Raw genomic sequence first — 15,103 nt, forward strand, 5'->3', positions numbered from 1 at the left:
CAAGTGTCAGCTGCCGAGGCATTTCAGAGGGGGGAACACCTGACTGTGGAAAAATGTGAAGTCTGGATCGAGGTTTACCAATAATAGTAAAAATGAAATGCATTATGACATTTCTTTGGACTGATCCTCACAGCAATAGTTACTAAGAACTCTCCCTATATTACAAATTAAAGCTACTACAAGAAACTTTCATTTTCTTGTGATGTGTTTTTATAGCACTAACTGTTTTTCTTGTTTCTGTACTTTGGCTCTGAGTTATGCTCTGCTTCATGCTCTTAGATGCTTGTTTGGAAAAGGAAATGTACTTATGACTTCTGGTGACTAGTAGTTCTTTTGATTACCAATGTTGAATGCACTTATTGTAAGTCGCTTTGGATAAAAGCGTCTGCTAAATGACTGTAATGTAATGTAATGTAATGTAAATATATGTATATCGATATGTATAGAGATAACCCTATTGTTCAAATGACCTTTTAATATCGTTTGTACTAATGTCTCTAATTGTTTAGCTTGGGCCGCTCACTCCACTTTTGTAGCCATTATGTGAATTCAAGCGTCCAGAATGTGTACCATGTGTCCATTTCTTTGAAGCCTTAAATTTGGAGTCGTTCTCTTTAAAGGGGAACTATTTTCCCATGTTTTTGTGTCTAACTGACTAAAAGGGACGATAATCTCTGAACTTGGTCCAGTATTGAGGGAGAGCTCTGTGGACGGGCTGCAATGTGATCTATCGGGGGAAGCTGGCACTGTCATTTACGTCCACTAAAAGTCCTTGTTTTTGCCATGACTGACTCTGATTGTTATTGTAAGTATCTGATATAATGGACAGAGTCTCACTATTGAAGAAATTAAGTTCTGAAATCTCACACAGTGATGTGGTGCCGGAAGACTTCGGTGGAAACATTGCGATCCCAGCTGAGCTGAGTTTGTTGTGTGAGAGAACAGTAAGTGTAGCTTGTTCTTTAAAAGATTTTCAATGTCGTGGCTGAATGTTAAGTTAATTTGGTGGTTATTCAGATTTCTCCTCGAGCTAGACTCGGACACTTTAAGGTCCTCTGTATAATGATGTCAGACACTTAAAATAGTAATCTGAGTCTTTTGATGGCAAAACCAGCACTTCTAGTGGACGTAACATTACATCGACTCTGCAGTTCACTTACAGCGTTCTCCCTCAATACATTTTAAAACTTTTTGTCCCCATTAGTCAGTAAGAGCAAAAACATGGAAAAAGGGTGCCCAGAAATGAAACGTTTTTCTTTACTTTTTGCTCAACTGTTTGTTGTTGTGTCCCGCCAATGCAAATGCAAGGTACAAACAAAACAGGGACCCACTAGTGAAAATATTGTTCCATCGCACTACTAGAGGTCAAAAAGCCCATAACGTGCCTTTAAGATTCCTTAAGGATGAATCCTATTCACTTTGGTTATCCCCTCTCTTCTCATGTGGCACCACCAGCAGTTGAGGTTCTACACCTGTTCTGTGAAGTATCTAATGGTTAGCATTTGGAAATAAAGACTTTTGTGGTTCCTAGATGAAGAAAATCTATTAGCTATACCAAGTTTGGTGATTGACTTTTCCTCTACTGCAACCAAGAGATGAGGAATTTGTGGTTTTAGATGAGGTCAAAATTACATTACATTACAGTCATTTAGCCGACGCTTTTATCCAAAGCGATTTACAATTCAGTATCTATCTACACACCGTAGACGTAGCTACGGGAGCAATTCTGGGGTTAAGTGTCTTGCTCAAGGACACATTGACACGAGACTAGTAGAGCAGGAGTCAGGGATTGAACTGCCGACCCTCTGATTGAAAGGCAGTCACGCTCTCCACTTAGCCATGGTCACCCCATGTGTGACCAAATTGTCCTTTGTCCAATATAAGCAATGGTTTATATAAATAAAATGGATTTACAGGAAGGTGGGTGGCAGGATTTTTGATATATTTCCAAAGGGGTATTGACCTATTGCCCCGAACAGTATCAGTATTCTACATTGTTCTTACATAACAGCAATATCAACAATGACAGTGTTCAGGCACTGGTAGTGAACAGTTACTTAAACATAGCAATTATTGACAAACTGCTATATTAGTGGTCAACAGTAGAGGAGGAGCTGTAAATTTATGTTTTTTTCATTTTTCAACCTGACCTCTTGTTGACCGCAGATCAGCAAAACAAAAACTGTAACAGCACAACTGAGAACATAACTGTTGCAGTTAAACATATGATTAAAAATGTAGACTGATCAAATCAGCCTTATTTATTCGCAGAGCCCGAGGCTGTGCATGATTGGCTGAAAACTAGCATCAAGCTGTACTTTATTAGTGATGCCTGATGAGCTTCTTCCCTCTCATGGGGTGGGGATGGGGGGTGTTGTTGATTTGGGCTGATGAGACTAATCAAGCCAATCAATGGTGGTGGGGGGGAGAAATAAATAAAAAATTCTGTCTCTGTTGCTAGACTGGATTTCCTGCTAAAACCTCTAGCTTTGATAGCTTGAATGGATTATGAGACATGGTCCCCGGGGCACAGACATGCAAAAGGCCCACCACCTCTCCTCCATAAAGTAAGACACACAAGTGGTTTGTGGTCATGTTCTCTCTCTTTGCAGTTGTGATTCTCTTTGTAGTTGCTTTTTTGTCTATTTGTGGTCATTTTGAGTGTCTTTGTTATTGAATTGTGCATCTTTGTAGTTGTTTTGTGTCTCTGTAATTGTTTTGAGTCTCTTTGTGGTCATTTTGGTCTCTTTGTAGTGGTTTTATGTTTCTTTGTTTCACATATATTGTTAATATTGTCAATGTAAGTCTAGGCATGAAAACTTTCACTTTTCAAAGAATGCTACACGTTGCCTGAGGACAATTCACCGGCGTCTTTATAATGGGTTTCCTATTTTTCTTTGAGTTGCTAAAGCTGAGATCCACATGAGGTTACCGTGTCACCCTGAATGCACCATTTCACCGAGCACTGCCCTCAGTCGCATCCTTTTTTTAGATTTAGACACAACATATGCAAGATGCCCTTCCAAAGTCTCGGAGGAGCTTTGTTCTAGAGGGGAAACATTAACAGCTCAGCGTTAAGTACCTAACATGAGTGAGACAAAAGAAAGTTCTTCAATTAACACCTGTACAACCTACATAATGCGTGTGTTTGATTTGGAAAACATTTATTGAAAGAGCCAACACTGTTGTAGCTTACCGTTATTTTGCATAACCCGGTGTTTCACCGTCCTCCCTCGCTGTGTATTCTTCAAACCATCTATTCTATCATTTCAGACTCAGGATGGTGAAGGGACCTCATCATGCCCCATCAGCTAACTCACTTTGGCAATTAAACAGTTTCCTTGAAACAGAATATTAGGGTATGTAATAATGAGGAGAGGATCCTTCAAGTGTCAATCAAAGGTATGCCATCTGAACAGAGGCGGAAGGTTTGATTGAAGGGGGGAAAGTGTTCAGTTTCAGTTGTTAAACTCCTATTGTTGAACAGTAATTTGAGATCTTTGTAAAAAGAAGAATCATTGATTTTACACATCAAGATCAGTTTAGTTGTACAACAATCCTTTGCAGCTCCGGAGAAGCTCTTTCATGCCTGAGGAAATATGTCGGATGATGTCATAAGGGTTGTCTAGATTTGGGAGAGACATTTAAAAAATCATAACAGAAAGCCTGCATTACATACTGAGAGTGTGGTGTTACCACACAGTGAGAGTCTCATGAAAGATGCTATCAAGTTGCATTAAAGGAAAGTGGGCTCCTGTGTTGTTGAAGCAGGTTACATTTCAAATAAGTCAACATGTCCTTTCTCTGGCTTCAAGTCCAAGGCCCCAAGACAGCCTGGTCTCACTCACCCTTGGGCAGTAGGATACCAGATACCAACACCAGATTCATCGTCTTTTTGAGAATATACCGTTTTTTTCTGACCCTAACTAAGTGGATGTGTTGCCTAATCCTAAGCGCCCCAGTTTCACAATGTTTACCTTGAGTTGTATGTTAACGGTAACCATGTCCGACCCTTCGGCGTGAAGATACTATGCAAAAGGCTACCCCCAAGGGTCATTATAGTGGTAAGCTTAAAAATATGATGCGTAGGGATGACCCGAAGTGCGCCGGGTTTTGAAGTCAATTTTTGAAGTGGCCAAACTGTGGAATTATAACTTCCGGGTCTGTAACATGGTGCCATTGAGCCAAAAAACTCCCTAAGACTTTATTACAGACTTACAGAAAAAAAAAACTACTTTCCAGTACGAACACTTAGAATGGCCTTATTCTAATTTATTTATATTATAATAGGTCCTAAAGGTTGTAAAATGCACTAATAGCTAAATCCTGTTATTTTCATTGACGTAATGAACATTGTCCAAGTGAGCAAGCCGAGACCGAGCAGCTGGTTTGCCGGGATAAAGGAAACCGCTAGTGTGCTTGCTTTTTAGGCCACATGGATAAAAGTTAATTTATGCTGTAGTTTGCAATTTGCAGAGTGGATATTCCTCAAGCACATGTTTTGGCAGAAAACTAATTGTACTGATAGTGTCAGTATCAACCTTTTGCAACTGGCCATTGAAATTAATGAATTTGTCACCATTATGTTGATTAGAATAACCTAATTTGCTATTGCAAAATAGTTACACAAAATATAATTTTGAACTTCAAGATCAAATATAAAATCATCAAATATTAAGGTTTAAGTGGTAGAACCACTGATATAGAGTGATTCTTTGTGAAGGTCTGACTCAAAGGCATAGGGGAATTGTTGTACATTTGTAATTTCAACATTCAAAGTTGGCCCCTGAACACTGTTGCCAGATCACAGTCAAGTGAACCGCCTGCAGCAAAAAGTGAAAGCCAACCCCAGATTCACTCTAGTTTTGGAACAAGCTTTGTCCACTTGCCGTATTGCCTCGCTTTTACATTGTTTTCGTCACTGTGTCCGCCATTTTTTGCCTTTTTTTGCGTTTTTTGCCACGCCTTTTGTGCATGTGTGGCTGCAACACGCAGTGCTCAAAGGCCGACGCCCTTAAACATCCCGGATTTTATGTAAATCTTGCATTTCCTGTGATGATGGTGACAGTTTGTCCACAACCTGCTAAAAACCCAACCAACAAAATAAAAAAAAAGTTTTTAAATGCATTTTATGACCTATAGATCAAAGAGGCTTTGCCAAACAGACCACCTGACTTATCCTTAGGACCTGCTGCTAGCGAGTTATTACACAACGGCACAAATTAGGATGGAATAAAGAGTGAGCTGTTGAAGTTTGATAATAATGCAGAAGATCAAGGCGAAAATGTAGGTGCATTTTGTTTCATGCTATTCTGCCAGATGAATGCAGAGATCAATCCTTCATGGTGAGATCATTACAGAAACCCTGCGTTGACAGATCCATCCCCAGTAGCCACAATATGTCAAGTCATTTCCCTTAGTGTCATTTTCCAGAGATGTTACTTTGTAGGTTTTTGTTTTTAATGTTTATAATGAAAGAAACACTTTACCCCTCTTTTCATATGCTCACATCGACTAAACCTGGTGTTATTTACTGTTTCAAAAGGAAACAGACATACTTTTGACACCTTTCATTGAGTCACAGCTTCATGTGAGGACTTTCACATTTCATAAGATCACCACAGATAATGCATCAGTGGGACAGCAACACACACACATGATAGTGTCTACTTTTGTGACTGTAAGTAAATATTTTAAACATATCACTTCTATATAGATTTAGATAGAACCCACTCAGTCACCATAGGTAATTACTTTTCCTCTACATTGCCTGTGGTGTACACCAAGGTTCAATTTTAGGTCCAATTTTATTTTCCATATACATGCTCCCACTTGGTCATATATATCACAATGTTTCTTTTCATTGCTACGCAGACGACACACAGATATACCTTCTCTTGAGACCTGATGACCCAAGAAGACCAGCTCCTATTTTAGACTGTCTGAATGACATCAACTGTTGGATGGCACAACATTTTCTTCAATAACTCAAAATCAGAAATCATAATATTTAGTCCCCCAAACCCTATCACTCCCATTGAAAGTGCCCTTGGCCCCCCGTCAGTTAACATAAAGTCCACTGCCAGAAACTTAAGAGTGATTCAGATTTAAGCTTCAAACCACAAGTCACAAACGTTGTACAGTCCTGTTTTCTTAGAATAAGAACCATCTCCAAAATCAAAAGAATGCTCACTCACCCTGACCTGGAAAAAGTAATTCATGCATTAATTTTTTCAAGACTTGATTACTGTAACTCCCTTCTTTCTGGCATCAACCAAAAGTCACTCTCTCGCCTCCAACTAGTTCAGAACGCAGCAGCAGCAGCAGCAGCTTCTCACTGGTTTTAACAGATGACATCACATCACCCCAATCCCGGCTTCTCTTCACTGGCTCCCAGTTAGAATTGATTTTAAGATTTTACTGATCACTTTTAAAGCACGTATGGGTCTGGCCCCAACATATATAGAGGAAATGTTGACCCCCCCCTATGAGCCAGCTCGCAGCCTTAGATGGGCCTCAGGTGGGGCCCTTCTGTCTGTCTCAAAGTTGAGGCTGAAAACTAAAGGTGAGGCTGAAAACTAAAGGTGCTTTTTCTATCAGGGCCCCTCGGATTTGGAATGACTTTAAAGGTGCTATATAACTAAAGTTATTATTATTATTATTATTATTATTAATATTATTATTATTATGACCACAACTTCTATTTCAGATTGTGGGTTTTTGAAATCAAAATAATCTAATTTTTTATTGAAAAAATCAGCCAACACTCTTGTTTACTACTAGTACTGTTGTGTGCATTTTGTGAATGTATACCCAACTGACCAACTTGATGCAACCTTTAAAAAATGTGTTACATGCTACTGCAGTTATGGCCCAACTATACAAATCATTGCTCATGTACAGACAAGTCTTTCAGCGTCTTCTCAAACATAAATCCAGCTCCAGGGACAGTAGTAGTATCTTCATCAACATATATTAATGCACATTTTGAAGTATCGCATTCGTAAAGCTGTATGGAAATAGTGAAATTTGATAAAATAGAACTCTATAAATTCTGACGTTGCGAATGTTTAGCTCAGATTACTGCTGTTTCTGCTGTATGTGTTACTCCACATATATATTCATAAATTATATCTGACATGAATGAACTAATAAAACATGTTTACTTGAAACCATTTCCTGAAGATCTCTTTCCATTTTCTCTTGTAGATGGGTGAGACTTCCAAGGCAACTTGTGTTGTTTCCAGTTCCCAACCTCTACTTCTTCCACTCTGTTTACTGGCAGATTACAGCGATTGCGTAGTCTATACCGTCGACTACACTTTGAGTATAGTTTATTCGCTCACAACCAGTTGGAGGAAATGCGCTTAATTTGCGTTTCTTTTTTGCAACATTTCAAAAGTTCACTTAATTAACTTAAATATGGTTTGGAAAAACAACTATTGTCACTCTTCAAAGAAATTCTGGGTTCTGTATACTATTATTCTGGTTGTTATGTATTCATATTTAAAGTGCAGTGTATTCATATTTGGACTTCTGTATATATTTGGACTTCTGTATATTCTATATGGTGTGCTGTGTAAATTCATATTTGGATGTGTAACTTGTTATATTATCAAACATAAAGACAATAATTTTTGTCCCAGCACATTCAAAATGTTTTGTTTCTTTTACACAACTAGTTTTACGTTTTTAAGTTTCACCAATGTGTAACAATAATAATCAATAAAGAATAACTCCTGTTTGTTCCTGCATTGTTTCAGTATATTTCTGCACTCTTTTCATCCCTCATTGTCAGTCTGACTTTAGTGCTTTAGAAATTCAGATCCATACCTTCTTTTGTATTATCTCTCTGATCTAAAAGGCCTATAGGCTACCAGCAATATTTGCCAAGTAAGATGTCTCAGGATTCAGCTCACGGGAGTTATTATGAAAATACATTGTGGAATATAATTTCTATCGAGCCAGGGGTCCATTAATTTGAGCTTAAAAGCGAATCCATTTGCAAAAGCCGCCACTACAGCTCTTCCCTGTTTCATTCACTGGCAGCCATTTGTAATTGCTTTGTGCCGTGAGTGGAATGGACGTATGCTTATGATTGAATGCATAGTCAGCGTTGATCAGAGCGGGAGATATCTGGGGTTGTCCCTGTGGAAATAATTCTTCAATGATGCCAACTTGGATAATTCCCAAAACTAAATGGTCAACAATTTAGAATACAGCTCTCAGCATTGACTTCCTGGTGTAAAACCGTTGAACAACTTGAGACAACGATCTGCTTGATTTTCCGTGGAAGGATTCAGTGCCAAATATTTGCCTCTGCATTGATATTCTGTGTATACATTTCTAGCTTGTTAAATTTGCTACTTTACCATAGCAGTTCTAATCTGCAATGATTACTTTTTGTGTTTTGGCTGCTGAAAGAGGTCTGTTAAGACACTGTGTAGTTGCATATTCTCTGTAAGATTAAGTATGCGTCTTGGTTTTCCAACATATGCACTTATGGATTGCAGCTTTACATAAATCACAAGTTACTGTGACCATATCAAGGTTAAGGTTCCTTTGTTAACAACTGTTAGGGTCTCAACTCTCGCAGACGAAGGAAGGCCGCACGTCTCCCACTGCTGCGTCTTTCGTCAGCAAAGCAGTGCCAAAAAATCAGCTGGTCCAAGTTAAAATCAAATCAAAAGATATTTAATAACTACAGAAGCAAAACTGTTGCAAACTAAATACACTATTAATAGCTATATGGTCCATAGATCAGAAGTCCGATACGTTTCACTCAACAGACCGGCATGCCAGATAACTGTCCAGCAATTCCCATCAGACTCTCTCCTCTCTCAGGACAGTCACAGTCTTATGTTTCCTTTGTGCTTTTGAATGTCCAGTATCAGCTCAGTGATTGGCTGAAATCCAATAAGCCCCTCCTGGCCTTTGACCCCTTTTTCCTGGCAGGTCATCCATCCGCCAGCGCGTCCAGCTCCTCCTTCCTTAAAGCTGTATACACCATCATTCTTGCGTAACTAAAAACTCACCTAATACTTAATGCATTTCAATGAAGAGACTTTTATGGTTTAACACTTCTATGAGTAAACATGTTATGACATATGATATAATAATTATACCTTTGGTTTAAAACTTATAAGTAAACATTTACATAAAATATTAAACATACTAACATTGCTTTTAAACTTGAAATTCCTCACAGAACCAAGGACGACTGAACACATCTGCTGGCTGATTTATAGGTTGCACTCTCAAGCCACACAGTCAAACTAAAGAACTAAAGTTTTGCCGAAAGTGAAAGCATTGATCAAGGGCTTGATTTCCACTCAGGGAGTGGGTGACAGTTATCACTTTTCAAATTTGTATTTTTGTCTCCTCTACCTTTTTATAGTTTCAGTTGATTTGATAAAAACATTTGATGACCTCATCTGACTCACGTACAATTATTACCACAAGCTCAAAGTGTCTCATCCATAGACTGTATATGCGAAATGGGCGTAGTCACAGTGACCCATTGGTTTGTAAACTACAGTTTTGAAGCCTTAAGTATTTTGTATGTAGCCATTTGGGTTTTCGGCCATCTTGTTCTTTTAGAACCAGAAGTTACATAAGGGTGTAGAGCTAAGTACAACTGCAGGCTGAATATGACATATTTAGGCTGTGAAAGGGTTAAAGTTCTAAAATGAATAACGTAGACATATCCCAGACCGGACAGCACCATGGCAACAACTCTAGTTGCAAAAAGAAATCTGTGTCGTCACTGCCAAGATGGTGGCATAGAAAAGAGGCAGCCAGCCAGACACGGAAGGCAAGACAGAGAAAAAAAATATTTTGTGCGTGTCTCAATTCCCTGGACTGTAAATGGTAAATGGACTGTTCTTGTATAGCAATTTTATATTCTTCCGACCACTCAAAACGCTTTAACACTACATGTCATCATTTACCCATTCACACCCAGGACACTGATGTCAGGGGACCATGCAAGGTGCAACCTGCACTTCAGGACTCTACACCATAGGCACAGCTACTGGAGCAATTTGGGGTTAAGTGTCTTGCCCAAGGACACATCAACATGGACTAGCGGAGCGATTCTCTGATTGAAGGACGTCCCTGCTGTTGGGTTCTAGCAGGAGTGTGTTTGGTTTTCAAGTATGAAAACTAAATTATTGACAGCAATAAAATTATTAACAAATGTTAATATTAACGGGGCACCACCCTGAGATCAGGGACCAATAACCAAACTATAAATTAAATCTCAAAATTGGTATTCACTCACAATGTCAATAGTCAAAGTAGTATTCCACATTCAGAGTGAAAAGTGAAGGTTTGAATTCGAGCACAGGCCACATATCCAGCTATTCACTAACTAGGCCCACGCCAATAACAGTATGAGTTTCGAGGTTTATTGCATGATGGAATGATTTGATTTCAGAAGCTGAAGGGGTGAAGGGATGTAGGGATAGAGGGATGAAGGGATAGAGGTAGAGGGATGAATGGATGTAGGGTAGGGATTGAGGGATGACGGGATGTAGAGTAGGGATCGAGGGATGAAGGGATGTAGGGTAGGGGTCGAGGGATGAATGGATGTAGGGTAGGGATTGAGGGATGACGGGATGTAGAGTAGGGATCGAGGGATGAAGGGATGTAGGGTAGGGGTCGAGGGATGAATGGATGTAGGGTAGGGGTTCGAGGGATGAAGGGATGTAGGTTACGGGTCAAGGGATGAAGGTGTCGTGGTCAAGGGAGGAAGGTGTCATGGTAGAGGGATAAAGGTGTCGGGGTAGAGGGATAAAGGTGTCGTGGTAGAGGGATGAAGGGGTCGAGGTAGAGGGATGAAGGGGTCGAGGTAGAGGGATGAAGGGATGTAGGGTTGGGATAGAGGGATGTAGGGTCGGAGTAGAGGGATGAAGGGATGTAAAGAAGAAAACGAGGAGGTTGTAGAAGGGAGGTTAGGCGAGCGATGGGGGACCATTGGTGTCCAATGGCTGGCGGGAACTGGGGAATGGAGACGTAGAGTGGGGGCAGGGTAGGGGTCGAGGGATGAAGGGTAGGGGTCGAGGGATGAAGGGATGTAGGGTAGGGGTTGAGGGATGAAGGGTAGGGGTAGAGGGATGAAGGGGTCGAGGTAGCGGGATGAAGGGGTCGTGATAGAGGGATGAAGGGGTCGAGGGATGAAGGGATGTAGGGTTGGGATAGAGGTAGAGGGATGTAGGGATGTAAGGAAGAAAACAAGGTTTTAGAAGGGAGGTTAGGCGAGCGATGGGGGACCGTTGGTGTCCGATGGCTGGCGGGAACTGGGGGAATGGAGAAGTAGAGTGGGGGCTGTCTCTTTGGAAGCTCTGGTGGTGCAGAGCCCCCAAAAAGATCCCCAAAAAAAGAACTCGGATGCCGGTGGCATTTCTGATGCAGGAGTACGCGGGGGAAGACCGACGACCAAGCATCGTAATAATGTGGGCGGGAATTCCTTGGCTCAAAGCGGTGGAGGCGGCGCCGATGCGAAAGGGATGGCCCCAGTAGACTCAGGGGGTATTCCGGATCTGACTAAGATATGGCGAAAGTGGTGGTGAACCCAGGACCGCGTGGCCCTTTTGCCTGTGATGAACAGGAGATCTTGCGGGGAAGTTCGTCTGGCCGGAATTGAGCTTGGGCTTTTTAAGACAGTAGAATAAGTAATACGCGGGGAGAGGTAGTGGTGATGATGCGTTTATCGAGATCTGGCAGAGTGCATTGGGTAAGCAATCAAAAATTTTCAGGCTGCTCTTGGTGGACGCATGGCAGAGTAATACGCATCCGTCCGAAGGAAGACAAGAAAGGTGCCGGTAGTCTGGTTCGGGGGTAAGGACTTAGAGGGTGCTGGTGGTGTCTGCCTAGGCGACCGGCTTCTTGGCCTGTTATATACCTACCTGTTCCCTGTTGGAGCAGTCTGTGCAGCTGGGGTAGCTGGTAGAGGTGGGAGGAGTCGAAGAGGAAGTGAACGGGTTCATTGTGCTTAAATACTTTGTGCACAGGAAATGAGCCGTGTTCTGGGCGCGGTCCTTGTTCCTGAACTAAGTTTGTGAAACTAAATTATCATAATACACATGCACAAAGTAATCACAGAAAGCTGCTCTTTAAAATATAACAGAGTTTATTAAATTATAATAACATTGATCAAATCAAATAATATCTAAATTAACAACTACTATACAATTACGAGCTTACTATCTAAAATCAACAAACAATCTGTGGTGAGTGTGTGTGTTTGTGTGTGTGCATGTATGCGTGCGTGTGTGTGTTATGCACACAATAATACTTTTTTACAACCATGAGTACTCTTTCCTACTTGGTGAATGAAATCTCAGAAATATTTACTTTAAATGCAGTCTAGATATTTATTGCAGGATAATTAGCAATGGCTCACACACCTAATACTATTCTACTTCAATTCATTACGATCTGATTATAATCTTTAAACTCCTACTGTGCCGAGGCTGAGTGAGAGAGTGAATTGTGGTTTAGGAGCGGAGGCCTGGCAGAGCCTTAACTCCTCCTGTGAGGGACAACAAAGTTCGTTCAGCTGTCCTTCGGGCTCAGTACAAAGTCAGAAAGTGGCTTTCTCTGTTATCCAGTTTCAAGCAGGGGGGAGAGGAAAATCTCCGTCTGCTAATCCTTGCTGACGAACGGCATTCTCCTTGTCGTGAACAGAGACGAGTCCTCCGATGCTTCTCTCCAACAATGTCCAGTGGTCTCAGCCGAGTACCGAACGGTGTCCTGCGTCGAATCCCAACTTCATCTTACAAGTCACTCAATATATTGCCCTGTCACTGATCACTTTACAGTTTTTTAAATCACTTAAATCATTTCACATTAATTTACAATATATAAATGCATAAATTGACTATTGGATTATACTCTTTTAAACATATATGCTCTGTGTTCTTCGGCCTGATCTTCTTAGTCCGTACTTTTATTCCTTTAACTTTAAGGCAGCTCTTCTGGGATCTCAACTCTACTTGACACAGAGTTTATTAAATTATAATAGCATTGATCATAGCAAAACCTGTGTGTGTGTGTGTGTGTGTGTGTGTGTGTGTGTGTGTGTGTGTGTGTGTGTGTGTGTGTGTGTCTTGCACGTCCTCTCCGCCTGTCTCAGCAGTGCTGGGGAGCTGGAAGAATTTCCCACAGGAGGCGGGTCTGTAAAGCAGTTTAGCCAATTGCTGATTAAAGATATGAATGTATGACATACAGTTTAGCCAATCAGCGTCCTCAAATAGATTCAGCATGGGGCAAAATTTGTACCATCTTAAACTGTGTGTCCTCATCAGGACGAGTCTCTCCAAGACCTGTTTGAGGAGAACTTTGGCGGAGAAACTCCAGGTGACAGAGTTGATCCCAGATCAACCTGACCTCACAATCAGACATCAGACTAGCGGGAAAGGGAAGCAGTACATGCGAAGCTTCTTTAGTAGCTGGTACACCAGAAAGGTTTGGCTATAGCTGGATGCAGTCATGCTAGTAAAACACAAGCAAGTAAACACAAGGTTGTGCTTATATCGAGACCTCAGGTGGTGCCCTGTCTTGTAAACACATTTCCAACCAAAGCGTATCAGGTGTTTTTTTTTATATACGTGTCAAGCAACTGTTCATTGTTAATCATTGTTAAGAAAACTACAGTCACAGCTCAAATCTTTAAAAACTGTTTTGCTCCGTCCTCCTGAAAGGACCTTTTTAAATGAGGACCAACTGGCTGCTCACTACCTTGTTCTATTAAAGTAGCTGCTCAACAAATCTTTGCTGTAGTATGAAACTGCACTGAACCTGTTGTTACCATGGTAATCACGGGAGTCGCCGAAGACTGGACTGAAGTCTTCAGGATATCGCCTTGTGTGAAAAAGAAGAGTACCGTACTGAGGTCGCTGTGGCTCAGAAGGTAGAGTGGGTGGTTAATTATTTTCAGGGTTGTTGGTTTAAGCCCCAGCTGTACATGTCAAAGTGTGGTAGAAATGATTTAATGCAGTCTGCTTGTTCAAGTGCAAAAAAGTTCTGAATTAAATGATATTATGGTAAGACAGAATACTATACTGAAACTGCTTTTACTATACTTTTTACTCTATTTACAATATCCCTTTAATATTAATATATTATATCATTTGAAATCCTTTTTTTCATTTAAATGTTATATTGAGATTTTGTACATTATGTTATCATTCTAAAAATGATGTAGATATTAAGCAAATTATGAAATCAGATTTGAATTTTAAAGTGTTCTTACTTTGAGATGGAAATTTTAATCTCTGGTCCAGAATTAAAAAATGTAACGACTAAATGTGCTGCTTTTTCATTTCATTATTTATCTACTGGCATTTGTGAGTAACATCCATGCAGCTCCATTATTCTGTGCCTGTCATGATTGATTATTCAAATATAATAATATGATTCAGAAAGATGTTTGATTCAATTGATTCCTGTCTGATTCATTTTCTTGTAGGACATACGTGATTGTGTGAATCTGATGTAATGGATGACAATAAGACGAATTGATTAATTAAAGATTGGAAATGTTAAACACTTGCACACATACTTTATTCATAACAGCTTCCCCAAGTTCCCATCAAAATAAATTGAACAAAATTGATTTTCATAACCAGTGGGATGGATTAAATTGGCATTATAGGACATCAATGATACATCATAAAAAGGTTTCCTTGTAGACTCATAAAAAACTTTTTTTTTTCACCTTTTTTAAAGAAAGAAAATATGCACATATGGTTTGTCATTTCATCTGTGATGGATTAGTCCTCTCCATAAACATCAGGCTCGGCGCCTACTTACTGTTGGATCTTAAGAGATAGAGAGAGGCCCGCCAAGTCAGCATCACAGATGTGGGAAAATGGCATCACCACATTTTGAGTTTTCAAATTCTGTAAGTTGTCTGCGCACATGAAAACACACTCGGGGTGTTGGAGCTGGCAGGAATCCAATATCATTATATTCCTCTTTATATTCAATAATAAGCAGATGGTTGACGATACAGAAAACGTGTTAATGCATTCTTCCACATCTGTGATGTCTGTGATGTAAAGAACCGTCATTCTGTGATGTACCTCGTCTACTACAG

The sequence above is a fragment of the Cebidichthys violaceus genome, unplaced genomic scaffold, assembly GCF_023349555.1.
Source record: "Cebidichthys violaceus isolate CVI_PGR_0920_01 unplaced genomic scaffold, fCebVio1.0.p SCAF_15, whole genome shotgun sequence".
Classification (NCBI taxonomy): Eukaryota; Metazoa; Chordata; class Actinopteri; order Perciformes; family Stichaeidae; genus Cebidichthys; species Cebidichthys violaceus.